Genomic DNA, 18,345 nt, shown 5'->3' with positions numbered 1-18,345 from the left:
AAAAGGAAATGGAACCAAGGATCCAGGATGAAGACAAGGGATAGCATCTTTAACAGACTGGCTCCACATTTTAAATTTAAATGATATGGTTTCATCACTTTAAGTGTTTCGAAGTGACAGGATGGTCCTTCAAAACAGGACCATCGCATTTGCCTAAATGCTATGCCATAGCCACTTGGAGAACAACCAATGTCAAGCTTGCTACTGAAGCTTTAGTTTTATTCAGAGATGCTGCTCTCCTAACAGGTATGCCTCTCCAGAGGTGCTTTCCCAGAGGAAGATCCGAGCCTCAGCAGTGAAGGTGGGAGGAAGGGACTGAACAGATTAAGAGAGTGAGACCCAGAACAGATGACAGATATAAACGGCTTTGGGAAAACACTTTCTTCATCTTTCCATTTCACACTTGGATGGCTTCAACATTTTTATGGACCCTCCCAAGCCCTACCCCACCTCCTGTCAATGTTTTATGTAATGTCAGCCTATCAGTTGTGTTGGCACTATGAACATGATGGGCATGCTGTCAATAGTCGCCCCGAGGAGGAACTGGCAAGGCCACAGCCTGAGAGCAGGGATGGGAATCTTGTAAACACACTTTCCTAAGGTAAACTGAAATAGACACATCAGACAGTAAGACACTGACTCTCAGACATTTTGTGCAGGGGCTGAATAACCATTGCTGCAGAAAGGACTACAGACCAGGGACCGCCTGTCAGGGTTATGGATTCTCTGGTGGGTGGGATGGAGGAGGGAGTGACATAACCACCTATCAGCCACAATGGAGATGATTGATGAGCCAGAAAAACCAGGCAGCGAAGCCCAGCCTCTCTCCTGAATCCATTTGTTATTTCCAATCTCTCTCCGTCTCTGTCTCTCTCCCTCTCACACACACAGCAGCTAATCAGCAGTGATAGACGAGGGCAGATATTTGCTTCTTCCTTTAGGCACCCAACTGCATTTTCTCTCATTTGTTATCAGGTCCATCCTCCATTTCTCATGAGTCCTTTATTCAAATAAGAGTAGAATCTTCTCCTAAAATCGACTGTTGATGCAAGTGTCCTGAAGTGTTGAGAAAAAAAAAAAAAAAAAAAGCAGGAAAGGAAGGAAAGATCAAAGGCTTTCATTGTTTTACTCATAAAAGGGACAGAGAGAAAGCATTTCCAGGAGGAGTGCACTGAGTAATTAGGGTTGAATGTTGAAAAGGAAGTTCAAATAAAAATGCAGCAAAATTAGAGGTCTGGGAATAGCGTGATTTGGCAAGAGTCTAGCCCTCAGCCCTGTGCCCCCATTTGAATTGGACATAGTCATTCCAACTGATTCATTAAGGCAGCCCAGTCACCAGTGTGGCTTGTGTTTACAGGACCTTGTCATTTGTATGGCTGCATTGATGATACACTTAAACAGAAATGGACAAATTTTTGGTCATATCTCATTTTTATTTACCATCTTCAGTAAATACGAGCCAGTGAGTAAAGCTGTAAAATTAAGACAATGGCTGGGTCCATGTAAATATGGTGGGGCCAGAACATTCAGTGCTTCACATTGGCTGGGATTCATCTTCAGAACCAAGCCACATGGTGGATACTCAAAACATTGGACCCAGCATCTGCATGGGAGGCCAAAATAACCTCACAAGAAACAGCCAGACTGGGTATTTTGGTCCTAATAACTTTCACTGTGCACATGGGGATCATTTCTAATCAGGATATCCAGGGTCTGAGGATGGTGATATTTCTGAAAATAATAATGGTGATGACAACAAAAATCACCATGATAGTGACAATCACAATAAAGGCAGACTTGGAAAAATGGGATAGATAAGGGTCCTTTCTTCCCCCAGTTAACTCCTCCAAATGGATTTAAATAATTTAGTGGCCCCCTTTCTTTACTCTAGTTCCTACCCCCAAACCTTAGAAACAGGATCTCCTGACCACCAAAATCTGTGATCCCTTTGCAAAATTACCTTTTTAATAGATACTCTAAGACCAGGCGCTGCTACTGGAAGGTAGCCTTCCTACATGTAAAGCAGGTGTTCTCTCATTTACGTGTAAGTTCAATGGTCAGAAATGCAGTAATTAAACATGGAAAAAAGATCTAGCCATCCTAATTGACACCACCTCACAAAAGCCATACAGATATGTTCCTACTACATATAGAGGCATTGATATTATTATCAGATTATCAATATGACCAAATTTTTAGAAGTTTATATTACAAAAAAATTAAATCAAGAAAAATGTATATGTTCTTGCCTTGTACCGAATTAAAATGTACATGTCTATATTCCATAATTTTTATCTAAATATAGTTCATATTTCTGTAATCTTAGTATACACCTATTATAAATATGAAATTTGAGGCTAGACAAAGATGGCAAGAGTGGGTGGGAGGTGTCCCGCCATGCCTCGCACCACTCTGAAGTTTAAGTTGCATTATCATCATAGTATATATAATGCTCAAACTGGTTCCTCTAATAAGTATAAAACTTCTGATCACTTAGACCGTCAATTTGGCAGCATTAATATTTCTTTTTAAATAATACTTTAAAAAATACATTGATCTTATTATGAAAGTAATACTGGAAAAAATCAATTCAATGCCGTAAATTAGAAAAATGAATGAAGCCCTTTGGGGACTGAAATCATCAGCACTTGGACCCTCCCTTAGCCTCAGGTCCACATCATCACCCTTACCCAGTTAGGAAATAGGAGCCGCAAATATTAGCCTGGCAATAGGTCTGACTATGCAGTTGAAAGAATTATATGACGCTTTTCTTCGGTACAGTTATTTAAATTGCTTCAACAGCCACATTTTCTGCCCAAATTATTTTGTGGCAATTGACCTTTATAAAAGAAGAAAAAGAACCAGCTAGAGAGACAACAATTTGGTTACCACCTTCTCCTCTAATCCATGTTCATGAGTAACCTGGAACTCCTATAAATGGGCTCTTTAGATTGAGAATTCTGTTTGTTTTCTTTAACATTCAAGTCCTACGTATATAAACAAGTAATTTAACATTCAGGTCTTAGATTATCAAATAAACTTCCAATTTTTTATTCCATGGATTATTACGCAACCCTAATCGTTGCCCCGATTATATTAAATATATTTTGAGAATCATTTATCTGATGAGGGTTCAGGAATTGCTGCCACACAGGGATTTTCTTTTTCTGTTCTACCACAGTGGCCCTCTCTCCTGAGAAAAGCAGACAACCTAGCCAAGCAGCATTGACCTATGAAGCCACCATCCTTCAGTTGTTGTGCCCTGAAGGCACAAATGTTTGGATAAGTATCGACATTTCACCCTTCATCAATGCTAAAATTTAGCACTGAGTTCCTACAATAAAGGCTTATGTCTTCGGCCTTTTTCTTATTAATCCTATTACGCTTGTCTTTATGAGCTCTCCTAGTTCCTTCCACTCCCTCCGGGGCTTAGCTGCAAATGAGATTTCACATCTCAGTGTAAAATAACCCGAACATTTTTCTATAAAATTAAATAAAAGTCCTCCATCCTGGCACTACATGCCTAGAATCCAATTTCTGGAACCAATGTCTTTCCTAACGCCTCATTGTCTTCTTGCCATCAGACTTTTCTCAGCACTGAGGAGCATTTTTGTGCTTTTGCATTCAGAGGATTTATGATTCTGGGAAGGGAGAGAGAGCAGTATCAGATGGTGAGAGTGCAGGAGTGGTAGCAGAACCCCGGAGGTCCATGCCCACTTCTGTGAAGACGTCACATGAGGAGGATTCAAAGCTAGAATTTCCCGGAGCTCACAAGTAGCCTCTTCGCCTTTACACTGGTTCTGTTTCTCTCTGCCAGTCTATGTCGTGCTTTCAGTGTGAACCAGCCACAAAAAATAATCCTTCAAAGTTGCTCCTTGAAAAAGGAGTAGAGTTTCTTAAAAGAAGGCAATTCAGAGGAAAAACAAGTCCTGGGCACACTCTGAAAGGTTCGGACCTTTCAAGGAGTCTCAGGTATCAGAAGCTTCGCAACAAGGAATGAGGTCCAAACAAACACACAAGCCAACCAAACATCTGACATCTCAGGAGCCCCTCAAAACATTCCATCCAGCACACCCGGGTGTGATTACAGGTAAATATAATTGTTCACTTTCTTTTTCTAATCCCAAGTAGAATTAAATTCTGAAAAAAGAGTAATTTTTAAAAATTAACAAAAGAAAATCAGTCATTCAAATATTTTGCATCACCTTCAAAGATCTTGTTTAAATTTAGATCACAGGTGCAATGCTAATAAAATGCAACTTTCTGAAGTTTTCCTTATGTATAAATTGGCAATGGATACTAATGAATTATGCACATGAAAAATATCAAATAAATCACAGCATGGTGAAGAGGATGTTAGAGTGTCATCCTAGCTACTTTTTTTAGTCAAGGAGAGACTCCGTATTTTTGGATTTCAGAAATTATTTGGAGAAGATCTTTCACCTACTCTAATATTTTCAATCAAGTAAACAGGAGAATCTATACAGAGACACAAGCAAATGCCTTCAGTAGGTAATATCAGGTAGGAAGCAGCTGAGTGAAAGGTAGCAGGGGATTCAGGACTCAGTAAACTGGGCCATACCTAAATACGCTGACATGCTCTAACAGAATTATATAAAATTCAAGGCAAACAACTTGTAGCTACTGGCCACCTGTTAGAAAACCTTGGGAGAAATCCAGCCTCAAGCTTTTTCTAATATTCTGTGATTCTCCCATAACTTAAAGAATTCTTCTGGAATTGAGAAATAACTGCTGACTAGTGACTGGGTGATGTAAATTTTAAATATCCCTGAAATGTTTCAATGGGATTAAAATAAGCCCAAGAATATTGGGCTAGGCTTACTAGATTCTTTTTCCTTGGGAACTTAATCCAAAATTATGTAGGTTTCTGATGGGATAAGGAAAAAAAAAAAAAACTCTTACTGAAAGAATCTGCGTATATAGAAAACAAAATCTCACTGGGAAAAGTACCATTGTTAATTAGGGGAAGAATTCCAGCTATGACAATTTCATATGAAGACAGTTGAATGTGCGTTTGCCTACTAGTATAAAAGAGAGGTTGGGTGCATATACCGAAGGCTCCAAAAGGGTAAATTGCAAATGCAAATTTATCTGCTACTAATATTTTTTCTATCATACTTCAAACAAAGCATAGTACGTTGAGAATCCATTATGGAGAAGAGATTCTAATTGCTTGCTTTGTAACCAACTATATTAAACAGCTCACCTACAACATTAAATAGCAAATGTATTTTGATGACATAACTTCCGGAGATATTTTACTTTTGCTTATGCAAATGTATAAAGTTTACAACAGGCCAAAAACTGAGGCAAGTCCAATCAACAGTGATCATTATCAAAGTATCCTAGCCAAGGTCTTTCTGGGCTTCATTGATGGGATGGCGTAATTATATTGCCTTTTAGAATTTCAAAGGCTTTGGTAAAAAAAAATATTGTGTTGTCCTCTTCTTATGGTATTTCTGCTGGAATGAGCAGTCTAGAAACCTCTAAGACTCGTGATGAATTTACCATTAATCTGCCATTACTGTACCAACCTATCATGATGCTATGTCCCCTTCTACAGAAGATGCACTTAACTATGCTGATTTCCCTTCTATATAAAGGAGTTTTTTTAGAGGAGTCACTGCTCTTAATCCTACAATGGACATGTCAAATCCAAAAGTGAATTTGTCTGAGAACTGATAACTTATACTGCTGCTGCGTGAATCCCTACTTTCTCTGTGCCAACTCTGAAGGCAGATGGAATTTTCAGGAGTTCTGATCAAGTGGCATTACATCTAACTGCTTTTTGTTTTTTTTTTTTGTTTTGTTTTTTTTTTTTTTTTTAATTTTTTTTTTTTTTAATTTATTTATGATAGTCACAGAGAGAGAGAGAGAGAGAGGCAGAGACATAGGCAGAGGAAGAAGCAGGCTCCATGCACCGGGAGGCCGATGTGGGATTCGATCCCGGGTCTCCAGGATCGTGCCCTGGGCCAAAGGCAGGCGCCAAACCGCTGCGCCACCCAGGGATCCCTAACTGCTTTTTGTAAGTCTTCAATCATCTGACCTTATCCTATCTACCTTTAAATAAGTCAGGTTCATCATCTTATCTTCTGTGGCACACACCATATTACTTAGTACAAAGCTTTTCTTCATATGGTTCCTGTTGCTTACTATTCCCTTTCTTGTCTTTTCACCAAACTAAAACACCAGTCATGCTCTAGTCCAAACTCAAATTCAAACTCTTCCAAAAAGGTTTAGCTGAAAACCCTAACTGTATCTGATTTCCTCTGAATTTCTAAAGGGCACAGATCTATGTGCACCAAACTTGCTTTAAATTATATTCCATCTCTTTGAATATTTTCATCTTTTCTACCCAGGTAGATTGTGATCTCTTCTGCAGACTGGGCTCACATTGTATAATTCCTCTAAATAGGTCACTGAATCTGATAGCCCTAACCCTATACTAAGATTTCATTATAGACAGAAGGGGGAAGGGATGGTCATTGAACATGAAATGATGAATATTCCAGGAAACTGATTTTCCCAAACAATTAGAAGAGAATGTATCTATTTTTGATAATATCTCCTGAAAATTCTACTTCTCTGTGTATTAAAAGTATATAGCTGGTTTGCTTGGAATGGGGCTGGAGTTTAAGACGTGGCAGGCTGAGTCATCTTTGGAGCTACTGATCCCTGGGACCCTTCCTAACTAGAGATGGTCATCTCCTTAGAATGGATAAAGGCAGTTGGAATCAGAAGAGACTTACAAATATGAGGCAGCAATAATCACCTTAGATAAACTGCACTGTAATGAAAGAAAGCCCCCTTTTTGGGTTGTAAGACATCTGAAAAACCAACAAAGTGGGTGCTAATAATAGATACATGAGACAGAGGCCCTTTCCTGACTAATTTACAAAAAGATCTGATTCCCTCACATTCCTCAAACTGAACTGTCACTCCTGTGTAGATACATGACTCCTTGTCCTTTTGTAATTATATACAGTTCCAAACAAGGTACTAACGTTTTCTTGTTTAGGATGGATGGATGGATGGATGGTTTGTTTGTTTGTTTGTTTGTTTGTTTGTTTATGACAGAGAGAGTGAGACAAAGACATAGGCAGAGGGAGAAGCAGGCTCCCTGCAGGGAGCCTGATGCGGGACTCAATTCCAGGATCCCAGGATCAGGACCTGACCTGAAGGCAGAAGCTCAACCACTGAGCCACCCAGGAGTCCCTAGCTTTTAATACAACTGTACAGTCATCAAATTTAGTAAAAAAACAAGTACCAAAATAAAAACATTTTAGAGTGTGCAAATAAAAAACTCATTAAAAATATGTTTCTGAACTTCCATTTTTCTTTGGAAAGAAAAAAGAAAGAAAAAGAAAAAGGAAAGGAAAAGGAAAAGGAAAAAAGGAAAGGAAAAGAAAAAAAGAAAAGAAAAGAGAAAAGAAAAGAAAAGAAAAGAAGAAAAGAAAAGAAAAGAAGAAAGAAAAGAAAGAAAAGAAAAGAAAGAAAAGAAAAGAAAAGAAAGAAAAGAAAAAAAGAAAAGAAAAGAAAAGAAAAGAAAAGAAAAGAAAAGAAAAGAAAAGAAAAGAAAAGAAAAGAAAAGAAGAAAAGAAAAGAAAGGAAAAGAACATCACCTTTCTAGATTGTGGGACCTCCTGAGTATCCATGTTAATAAAGCCTGAAGCCTCCTCCCCTCAATAGGGATGGCTGTTTTCCCTCCTGCTAAATCAAGATTTTGTCAACTTAATTATCCTTTGAAGATGCACTTATACTGGAATGGAAAGGATAAGTTGATACTGGTTAAATCATCCCTGTGTGGATTTTTTTAAAACTTACTACTGCTGACACACAACTGTCTTGAACAGAAGCCAGACCCAGTTTAAGTAATTTTACATTTGGGTATTAATAATGCATGATAAGCCGTGTCTGATGTGACAAATTGCAATAACTATTAAGTCATTTGCCCATCCAATATATCTGATTAATCATGACATACCATGTGACAAAGACAAACCTCTCAATTTTTTAAAAGAAAGCTAAGTGAATTGAAAAATAGACTAAACTCAATATTTCACATTGGTATTAATGAACTTGATTCCAGCCTCATGGATAGCTTTGGTAGGAAGAGCAGAATAAATCCTGTTACTTCCTCCTCTGAGTTCTCCTCTGTGTCCAGCTAGTTCCTGAGCACAAGGCAATGCTATCTTACAAGCATGTTTGTGTTGAAGGCACTTTTCTCCATGAATGTGAGGAGCTGAAAAGATTGAGCCTAAAAAGTCCCAGAGGAAAAGCAAGTGTAACTTGTCAATGTTTACACACTTAAGAATATTTCTTATGTTGGTCTCACGAGTAGAGTTCCAGAGTAACTGGAAATGGAGAGCAAATCCTCATTCAAAAGGAGTATCTAAAATGGTACCCGAGGTTGTCAAAAGCAAAGTGTCCAAATGTTCACGCTGTAGCAAGGGCAAGTAGGCCTGACATAATACTCTAAGTTTGCACCTTTTCTCCTCACACTTTGCTGCCACTGCACTAGAATTCTCCATTGAAATATCTACACAGACCAGCACCTGAGCACACATGCCCCACCCCTGGGTTTCCCTGTGTCATTCTGTCCCTTATGTCTGTGTGTGTGTGTATATAAATAATTACATATAAATATATAAATATAAATACATACACACAGGGGCACCTGGGCAGCTCAGTCAATTAAGCATCTGCCTGTGGCTCAGGACGTGATCCTGGGGTCCTGGGACCAAGCCCTAAGCCCACCGCTAGGCTACCCGCTCAGCAGGGAGTCTGCTTCTCCCTCTCCCTCCCTCTGCTCCTCCCTCCCTAGCTCATGTTCTCTTTCTGTGCATGCTCTATCAAATAAATAAAATCTTTTTTTTAAATACTGATGATTTAAATATATATATATATATGCTATTTTCTCATCTATTTAATATCTAGGAAAGCTTAGCTCTTTGGACAATGAAATTGTAAACAAAATACATTCAGCTGCTTAGTCACAGCTTGCCTAATTGTATATGAAATAGGTAGAAGAATATGAAATTTCCACAGGACAGGTTTAGAAAACCCAAACACAGAAAGATAAAAAAAAAAATCTCATTCTTTATAACTTTGGACAAGTTTCTGATCATCTTTGAGGCTCATTTTTCACACATACAAAATAAAGATATTAATAGTATCACACAGGTTTGTCAAGAATTAAAAGGGCTGTCACAAAGTGAAGGTTCATAAATATTTCCCATTACTAATATTGTCGTGAATAGACCCAAAGGTGACCTCAGTGATCCCCACCTGCTGGTGTTACCTTGTGTAACCCTCTTCTCCTAATTTTGGGCAGTACTTGTGACTAACTTTTAACATTTCATATCACTGCACTGTCTCCAAAGCTGTGATTTCTCATTTTGGTGAGACTTTGTTGAATCTGAGCTAATAGCATTTAACTTAAACACAGAATATGGCAGAGGTGATAATATGTGACTCCTGAGATTCAGTTACATTATATAGCAAAGATGGAGAGAGAGGGGTCATTTCCATGATTACAACATGTAAGACCCCGTTTTTTGAGACAGGTGCGAAACACCCTTCTCATGGGCTTGATGAAGTAAGTGGTCATGCTAGCAAAGTCCATGTGGCTAGGAACCACAGTTAGCCTCTGGACCCAAGAGCACCTCCAGTCAATAGTTAACAAAAAGGCAGGGTCCTCCATCATATAGTTGTAAGGAAATTAATGCTGCCAATCACATAAACAAGCTCTCCCAGGTGAGCTTCTAGAAGACAGCAATCTACATGGTGTCATGATTTGTGAAATCCGGAGCAGGGGACCCAACTAAGGCACAGAAACTGTGAGATGATAAATAGCTGTTGTCTTAAGCAGCTATATGTGTGGTAATTTATCATACAGCACTATATAAATAATATAATTATGTATACCAAAATGGTTAAGCAGCATAAAGAACATGCTTCTTCAATGAAGAAAATATTGCCTGAAATTTCTGGATTGATATTTAGCAGAGTTGAGGAATCTTAAATCTTTTTTTTTTTTTTTTGAGGTTTTCTTTATTCATGAAAGACAAAGAGAAGGGGAGGCAGAGACATAGGCAGAGGGAGGAGCAGGCTCCCTGTGAGGAGAGCCCGACATGGGACTTGATCCCAGGACCCCGGGATCACAACCTGAGCCAAAGGCAGACGCTCAACCATTGAGCCATTCAGGTGCCCCCTGAGGAATCTTAAATCTTAAACATTTCAGAGAACTTCCAGCTACAATAGATGAACCTTAGTAGGGATCTTGCCCAACCTTTCTCTCCCAATCATTTTGCAGGTTAAACAAGCAGGCTCCAAAATGGTTAAATAACTGGCTCAAGGTCATGCAGCCAGCTAACTGTGGAGCTGAAACTTGAACCCAAGTCTTCAGTCTAACATTTTATATCATTGCACTGTCTCCAAAGCTGTGATTTCTCATTTTGATAAGATTTTGGTGAATCTGAGTTAATAGCATTTAACTTAAACACAGAGCAAATACCAACATTGACTGGATCTCAGATGATCATCTGACCATCTGACATCTGATGATCATAATTACCCAATTTCATCAGCAAATAACTTACTTTCTATTAAGGCTTGTTTTCAGGGTAATATTGGGTTGATGTGCGCTACCTGTCAAGCCCCAAAATATAAGAAACACAGTAAATCTGGTAAATGCAGAGCAATCAAGGCTCTGTCAGAGTATAAAAGCATTGAGATAAAGGGCAAATGGTTCAGTTAATCCATGAGAATGTCACCATCCACTTGGGATCATTGTCTGAAGGTTAAGTGTCACAGACTAAGTGTCAGCTAGTGCCAGCAGCCAGAATGGTTGAATCAACCCGGGTGATAAGTATGGTAACAGATGCTATAATCACATTGCCTGTATGCCCAAGCCAGATGATGTGATCATATTAAAACCAGAATGTAATTCCAAACAGCATATTTTATTCCAGGTTTTATAGTGTTTGAATTAACCAGAATCTCTTTATTACAACTAAAAAGGGCCAACATCTTTCCATTTCCCTTTGACCAAAATCTCCCCTGATGAATAATTTCTGGAGATATGATGTAGAGCGACAGGACTATAGTTCATATTACTGTACTGTCTACTAGACATTTCCTAGGAAGGTATATTGTAAAGTGTTCTTACCACACACCCCTACAAAAAACTAATTATGTGAGGTGATGGATGTGTTAATTAGCTTGAATGTGGTGATTATTTTCCTATGTGCACCTACATCAAAACATCAAGTAGCACACCTTAAATATATACAATTTTTAGTTGTCAATTATATCATAATAAAGCTGGGGGGAATGTCCAAGAGATATGATATACAGGTTTTACAAGCAAATTTTATATAGAACATATTTTAAAATATATTTGAATATATATTTTGACAATGGGACATAACTTTCTAAATCAAGATTATCCTGGACAATAGCATTATGTATCTGTTTTTCCTTCCCTTCCACCTATTCTCAGTAGTAGCTTGAATCCCATTTCTTTCACTTATTGTCTGGATAATTTTGAAGAGTTATTTAACCACCCTGACTTTGAGTTTCTTCATGCATACCTTGCTTGCTAGAGGATGATTTTATAGTATAAATGGAAGCATGTATGTTTAAAATGTTTAGCATGGTTTTATTACATAAATTATCACCATTGTCTTTTCTTCTCATTTACCCATGGGAAGCAACTTTCTATTTCTCTCAGGTCTTTGGGAACTTGAAACACAGTAACAACTGTAATCCTAAACTTAATAAGGTATCTTTACATTTTTTAGGTTATTTATAGAGACGCATTTGTTACTGGTGTGAAGCTTCAAGTTCAATATAGCCATGTCTTAAGGTTTACATGGTGCCTATATGGACAGCACCAAGTCAGGCATGGACACTCAATGTCTGTTTTGTCCAACCGTGGCCAAGGGCAAAGATTCATTCCATGCTTTAAGACAGCCAACCTTTTAGCAAATGAAGGGGAAAATTGAACCCAAGTCAGAAAGGGAAAACAAATCCTCTTGTCCAGTAAATTTTTTTAATCAACAAAGTGGTTTTTCAAGACTCATTCAATGTCACAAAGCTTGCTAGATATTTTAGACCAGGCACACAAGGACACAGCAACTTATTTCAGAAAATCCAGAAAAGATCTCTTTGGAAAAAAACAGAAAATTACACCGGCAAAAGAAAGTCACTAAGCTGACATGAATGTGTTTAGAAATATTTAATGTACTCTCATTAATCTTTGGATCAAGTTTAGAACAGAAACAGAACCAATACAAAAGAAACATTATTAGTAGACCTGTCATCTATTAAGAACTTCTTATACTGTAATTCTCCAGCTTTCTCCCACAGTCCAAATACATGAATACTTGAAAAAAAATAGGGTAAAAGCACACGTAATTTATCCAGTGATGTATCACAGCTTGCTCTGCTAGGAGAGGTAAGTAAATGAGCAAATCTGTCGGCAACCCCAGCATGAAATGAAGGTGGAGCTGGGATCACAAAGTGGATATGTCACATTCAGATCCTTTATGAAAAATACTATTAATGCACAAATTTAAATATGAAAAAAGTTTCTATTCACACATATTTTGCTTTTTATACTATTTTTCTTTATACGTTTCCTTATGTTCTCAGTTTTTCTTTACACTGTGTCTATACTATTCTCAGATATCTGAAAGATTATCAAACCATTTAAATATCTGAATGTATTACCTATTCAATTCTAAGCATGTGAATATTTTGAAATACCTTATATTCAGAAACATCAAGCTACTTCATGACATTTAGAGAAAGCAGTCATACACTAAATTTTAAGCATGAGTATCATATATTCAAATGAATATTTCTATTTGTACATTTATTTTCGAGCTTTTATTATTCCCTTAAAATAGTGGTCAATTTTCAACTTAGAATTTACAATTATATTTTTCTTCTCATTTTTTTTTTCTAGATGAAAACCAGTCTTCACCATTACACTGATTCTTTTAATTATTTTGGCACTTTTTTTTTTTCTTTCCTCACTCTATCCTTTCCTAACTATACTCTATTTCTAGGTCTTGTTCTCCACCTTTGTTCATTGAGTATATTATTTAGTCTCTTTTGTCCCCTGGATAAATTCCCAGAGTGTATTTTTTCTTTCCCTCATTGTTATTGTAAGAGTGAAAAGGAAAAAAAAAAAAAAAAAAAAAAAAAAAGCAAAGGGCATATCAGTATTGCTAAGGTCATCCAGGGATAGTTTTCTCCTTCTTCTTCCGCAGGAAGTTAGGGTGGGATGGGTGTGGCCAGTACAGGCAACATTTTTGCCCATCCATTGAAACTCCAAAGCTGGCCATCTTGTTTCTCTTAAGTGTGGATGTTAAGAGTTTTGGGTAAGTAATGGGTTTGAATCACTTATGTGGCATATTAATAAACTGTTTATAGACTATACAAATAGATATGAATCTATATTTTCTAATCAATTAAGTAATTAAACATAATTCATGTGTAAATGACCATTTTATATGCAGTGTGATTTCTATAAACTTAATTTTTCAGTGTTTGCCTTCCTCACATTAAACTTTCTCAAATGGATTTTCACAATCTCCAGACTCTCAAGCATAAATCAGAAATCTGTTCGTTTAGCCCAATGCTTCAGGAACACTCCGTGACTGTCAGATTTCTCTGTGAGCAGCTTTAGTTACCATAGCTTCTCTAGCCATTCATTTTTTTTCATGTTCCCCCATAGAGAAATGTACAATAGATCCTCTGTTCTTTTTTCTGCTCCGTCAATGATTTAAAGTTGACCTACAAAATGTTAAGAGTTTAATTCTGAGTCAGGTGCTCAGAACACGTCTTAGGGAGAGGTGAGCTCACTTGCAATACATGATGGCTGAGTCTACACATGTAAAATGAAATGGAGGAATGAGACAGCATCTGGACATATTAAGGCAAAAACATATGTCTGACATATCTCGAGGACTGAGCCCAGACTCTCTAAAATGTTACTTTTTGGTAGGACTAAAATGTAACCATATGAATTTTCCATTTCACTTTGAATGAGCAGAGGAAACCTTTGAGAATTATTTGAATTTGTCTAGTATTTTCTTTCTTCACAGAACCCAAAGGATTTAACAGTCACTGTTTCATCTTCTCAGGTATGTTCTTTTTTATTTCGCTTTTCTCTTGTCACTCAAACATTTAAAAACAACCATAAAATTATTTTTTTCATTAAATTAATTGCAACACTAGAATTAAAGTAGCAAAATTCCATAGTAGTAAAAAGTAGAAGTTATTAGAAGGCCCTTGATATAATCAGAGCCAGTCCCTATAGGGTATGCTGGTGACTAATGTAAGAAAGCCTATATCTTCTTTTTTTGCCTTTTACTTGATGACTTCTTTAAGCCCCATCTCCTAGCACATGTGCGCTCTTCTCTCTTTCTCTCACACACACACACATACACACACACACACACACACACTCCTTTCTTGTATTTATAGGCTTTCTGAATCTTTGAGTCTCAATCAAAACACAATTCAAGATAAGGTTTTGACAAATGAATAAACAAACAAGTAGCAGAATTAGACAGACCTATAAATACAAAGTTGCCAGAGGGAAGAGGAGCGAAAAGATGGACAAAATGGGTGAAGGAGAGTGGGAGATACAGGCTCCCAGTTATGAAATGAATAAGTCATTGGGATGAAAGGTACAGCACAGGGAATATACTCAATTGTATTGTAATAGCGTTGCATGTTGACAAATGGTAGCTAGACTTGTGAGCATAGCATAACGTATAGAGAGGTTGAATCACTATATTTTATATCGGAAACTAATGTTACACTGTATGTCAACTATACTAAAATTTGCTATCAAAAATAAAAGGGTTTGATAAATCCACTTATACTTAGGGGAATGGCTGATGAGCTTAACTCACTTTAGCAAGAAAAATTCCCAGGCATCTTTAAATCTGGTTTTGAAAATGTTAGTTTAGGGTGAAAGGCAGATAAGGCATTTTTTTCAGGTGCTTAAAATAATACCGTTTATCTCTTTCATCCTAGATCCAGCTTTTTTTCTCAGAGTTTAATTTCTTTAAAACAAGTTAAAAGTCTTGTACTTTTATAAAAGAGATCATGACACAATCTCTAAGTACTCATGCATCCTGGTTGACACCTGTTAAGTATTAATACTTAATTATTAATAGTATCTTGTTGCACTCTAAAGAGTACCCTGTGTTAGACAATAAATTGAAGGCCAATCTATGAATAAAAGAAAAGTGTATAGTGGCTGTGTGTGGGGTCAGCAGATGCCTTCTCTCTGTCCTCTTGCTCTCTCCTGCATAACAATGTTTCTTTGAGGACTTGTCTCTGTTCTCTCCTATGACCTCTCATAATGATAGAATCCCCTTCCTATCTTCTTCCTAGGTTCCTCTATTCTCTCATCTCATATTAAATATTCACACCTCTCAGTTCCTCCTCTCTTCCCAAGCAACCAGGGCAAAACAGAAAACAGAGAAAGAGGTTCACAGAGAAGACCCAACACTATGAAATCCTAAAGTACATGAAAGCGGCCATTTTGTTAGACCCCTTGTACCTCCCAAATTGTAGCTGAGTCTTGTCCCTTTTCCACATCCTCTCTTCTAGGCACCTGAATGGCCTCCATGGGGTCTCTTTCTAACTATAGCTTTCTTTATGAACACTATGCAAGAGGAGGAGGCCCCTAATTTTATTTATAAACCATAGTTTTCTAAGATTTTATTTATTTGAGAGACAAAGAGAGTCCCAGTAGGGGGAAGGGCGGAAGGAGAGGGAGCAACGGACTCTCTCCACCGAGCACAGAACCTAACGTGGGATTTGATCCCTGGATCCTAAGATCATGACCTGAGCTGAAGGCAGTTGCTTTAACTGACTGAGCCAATCAGGTGTCCCTACAAACCATATTTTAAGTTACTAATTGTCAATGACTGCACAAGAAAGGCCAAGTCTCACCCACCCTACTCCCCAAAATATTAATTTTTTAGGGGATGAGGGAATAATGTAGGTTTCAGGACAGGAAGGGGGAAACAGAGAGAGAAAAATAGATGAAGACATTGGAATATACCATTCCTTCAGACAGCTGGAGAATAACTACATAGATTTGGGGGGAAAGTACAGAGAAACTGACATTCTTTCATTCTTCCCTTTATCTATTAATTATTGAGGATCTCCTATGTGCTCAGCATTTTTCTAAGTGGGGATTCACCACTGACTCTGAATATTAAGGACCTTGATCCTTTTGGAAGAATCAGACGACACAATACTGTCAAATGCTGCTAAGTTCTATGAAGACAATAAGCCAGAATGATAAGGATAAAAAGTGTTAAGGTCGCTTTGATTAGTTGGTTAGAGAAGGTCTCTTTGGGAAGGTGGTATTTGAGTTGAAACCAAAATGACAAGAAAGTTTCAGTCATTAGATCCAGGTAAAGATTTAGGACAGAAAAAAAATGCAGAGGATCCATAAAGAGGATACAGAAAAAAATCAAGGTCCAAGCACAGGAATCCTTTATAGAGTCGACCATTCTTGGCATCTAGACAGAATAAGCTAGGTCAGGGGCCCTGAGTAGTTTCTGTATACTAAGTCAGACAAAACTAGTGCCACAAACTCTACATTACCAATTCCAAGAAAAACAGAAGCCAAACAAAACAAAAGTTAAGTTACTCCAATTGCCCTTGAAAATGGACTCAAAGACTTAGAGATCAGGACAAGACAAAGACATGGATCAATCTCCAGGTTCTAGTTAACTACAGCAAATGTCAAATCCTTGATTAGCCACAAGACACATTTGCTTTGCAACTGAGACTACGTTGCAACAGGAGAGAGTCCATCATCTCTCCTTGCCTAGAACCCTAGCTAGCGCTCACCCTCAGGATTATCCTCAGGTTTGACACCTGCCCTCTCTCACCAAGTTCTCCTCCCAGAACTTTTCTGGCTCTTCCATTCTCTATCACTCTGCTTTACAACTTCTCTGCAGCCCTGCTCCTGCCCCTCCCAAACTTGTTTGTCATCAAGGTTTATTACTTTCATGTTTAGGAACTTTTGACTACATCTGTTTTATAGTAGTTTTCTTTTCGAAAGATTGTTTTTATCCATATCAGCAAAATAGAATATTTAAGGGCTGTCAGGGGGGTTTGGAAACAGTCTTGTTATACAGAACCAGATGTTAAAATGACATTTACGAAAATTGAATTCTACCTATGTAGAATTTATTATGGATTCTCTATTCATATAATATTATCTGATTTTCTTTTTTTTTATAAGATGTTCTTTCACTGGATGGGTATATTCAAATGCAGCCAACTATATACTACAAAATTATTTGTTTAATCCATTCACTATTTTCAAGTTGTACGGATCCATAAGAAGCAAGGTACTTCCAATTGTTTGCTACTTACATAAGAACATGTATTAGCCAACGGAGATGAAAAGAATCTCCCTTTTGTCCTACCCTACGTGGCTTCTTATATGCAGAGATGGCCGCCTTCTCAACTCACTTGAAGATCCAAGGATGAATACATACTCCTGTCTTTCACAACACCCCGAGATATACTGTGTCCCAATGCCATAAAAATCAATACTTTCTATTAAGGAAATAAGAGGCGAAGTCAAGAACTACATTGTCCTGACTCATTATGCTGGAAAAGAGAATGTTCTTCAGTGCCTATGGAAACAAGTCATTTGGGCTCTGGAAGTTCCTCAGCCTGCCCAGTTTATCAGACAATCTTACATGTTGTGGTTAATTAGAATCAAATTATTTAAATAGTAAGATATTGCTGTTGGTTCTATGCTTCAGATTCATATTTGTATAAAAGTGATTTTCTGAACAGGCCTGGGAACTTAATATGGAATATTATTCCTACGGGGAAATGTATTCCAAATTTCAAACTGCCTTCCAAATTAATTTGTGCTGTGAACTGGATTTGCAAATTAGAGACTTGCAAGTATAGAATATGCCTTAGTTCTTCCTCCCATCATTTCAGATGATGTGTCATCCGAGCCTTTATTTGTGGAGCAACCATCCCCTTACTATGGTTAGCCCATTATTCATCTGGTTTGTCCAGATTTCTTCTATGTGTATTCAAATGAGTTATTTCATAGAGTTTATCCTTTCTATTTTTAGTCATGTTAAAATTATATGTTCCTCATTATTTATGGTTTTCAAAGTTCTCATGAATGACATCTTTCAGTGTTCTATTTAAACATTCTACATAATGGTGTATCTGCAGGACTCCACACTTGATTTTGGCCAAATGCGTGTTTCTCTTTCTTTCTCCCTCCCTGCCTCCCTCTCC

The 18,345-nt window shown here is 37.6% G+C and overlaps 1 long non-coding RNA gene across 1 annotated transcript in view; it reads right to left on the bottom strand.

Annotated features, from left to right (window-relative positions):
- Positions 1–17,684, bottom strand: part of LOC144305144 (uncharacterized) — a 611,557-nt gene extending 593,873 nt beyond the window's left edge. The window contains exon 1 of the long non-coding RNA XR_013372178.1: positions 17,449–17,684. This is a non-coding gene — a long non-coding RNA (uncharacterized LOC144305144). The remainder of the gene's footprint in view (positions 1–17,448) is intronic.
- Between the last annotated feature and the right edge of the window lie 661 nt (positions 17,685–18,345).

Source organism: Canis aureus, chromosome 35, assembly GCF_053574225.1.
Source record: "Canis aureus isolate CA01 chromosome 35, VMU_Caureus_v.1.0, whole genome shotgun sequence".
NCBI classification, from domain to species: domain Eukaryota; kingdom Metazoa; phylum Chordata; class Mammalia; order Carnivora; family Canidae; genus Canis; species Canis aureus.
Note: the sequence above shows the minus strand (reverse complement) of the source record. Positions and strands in the feature narration are given on the sequence as shown.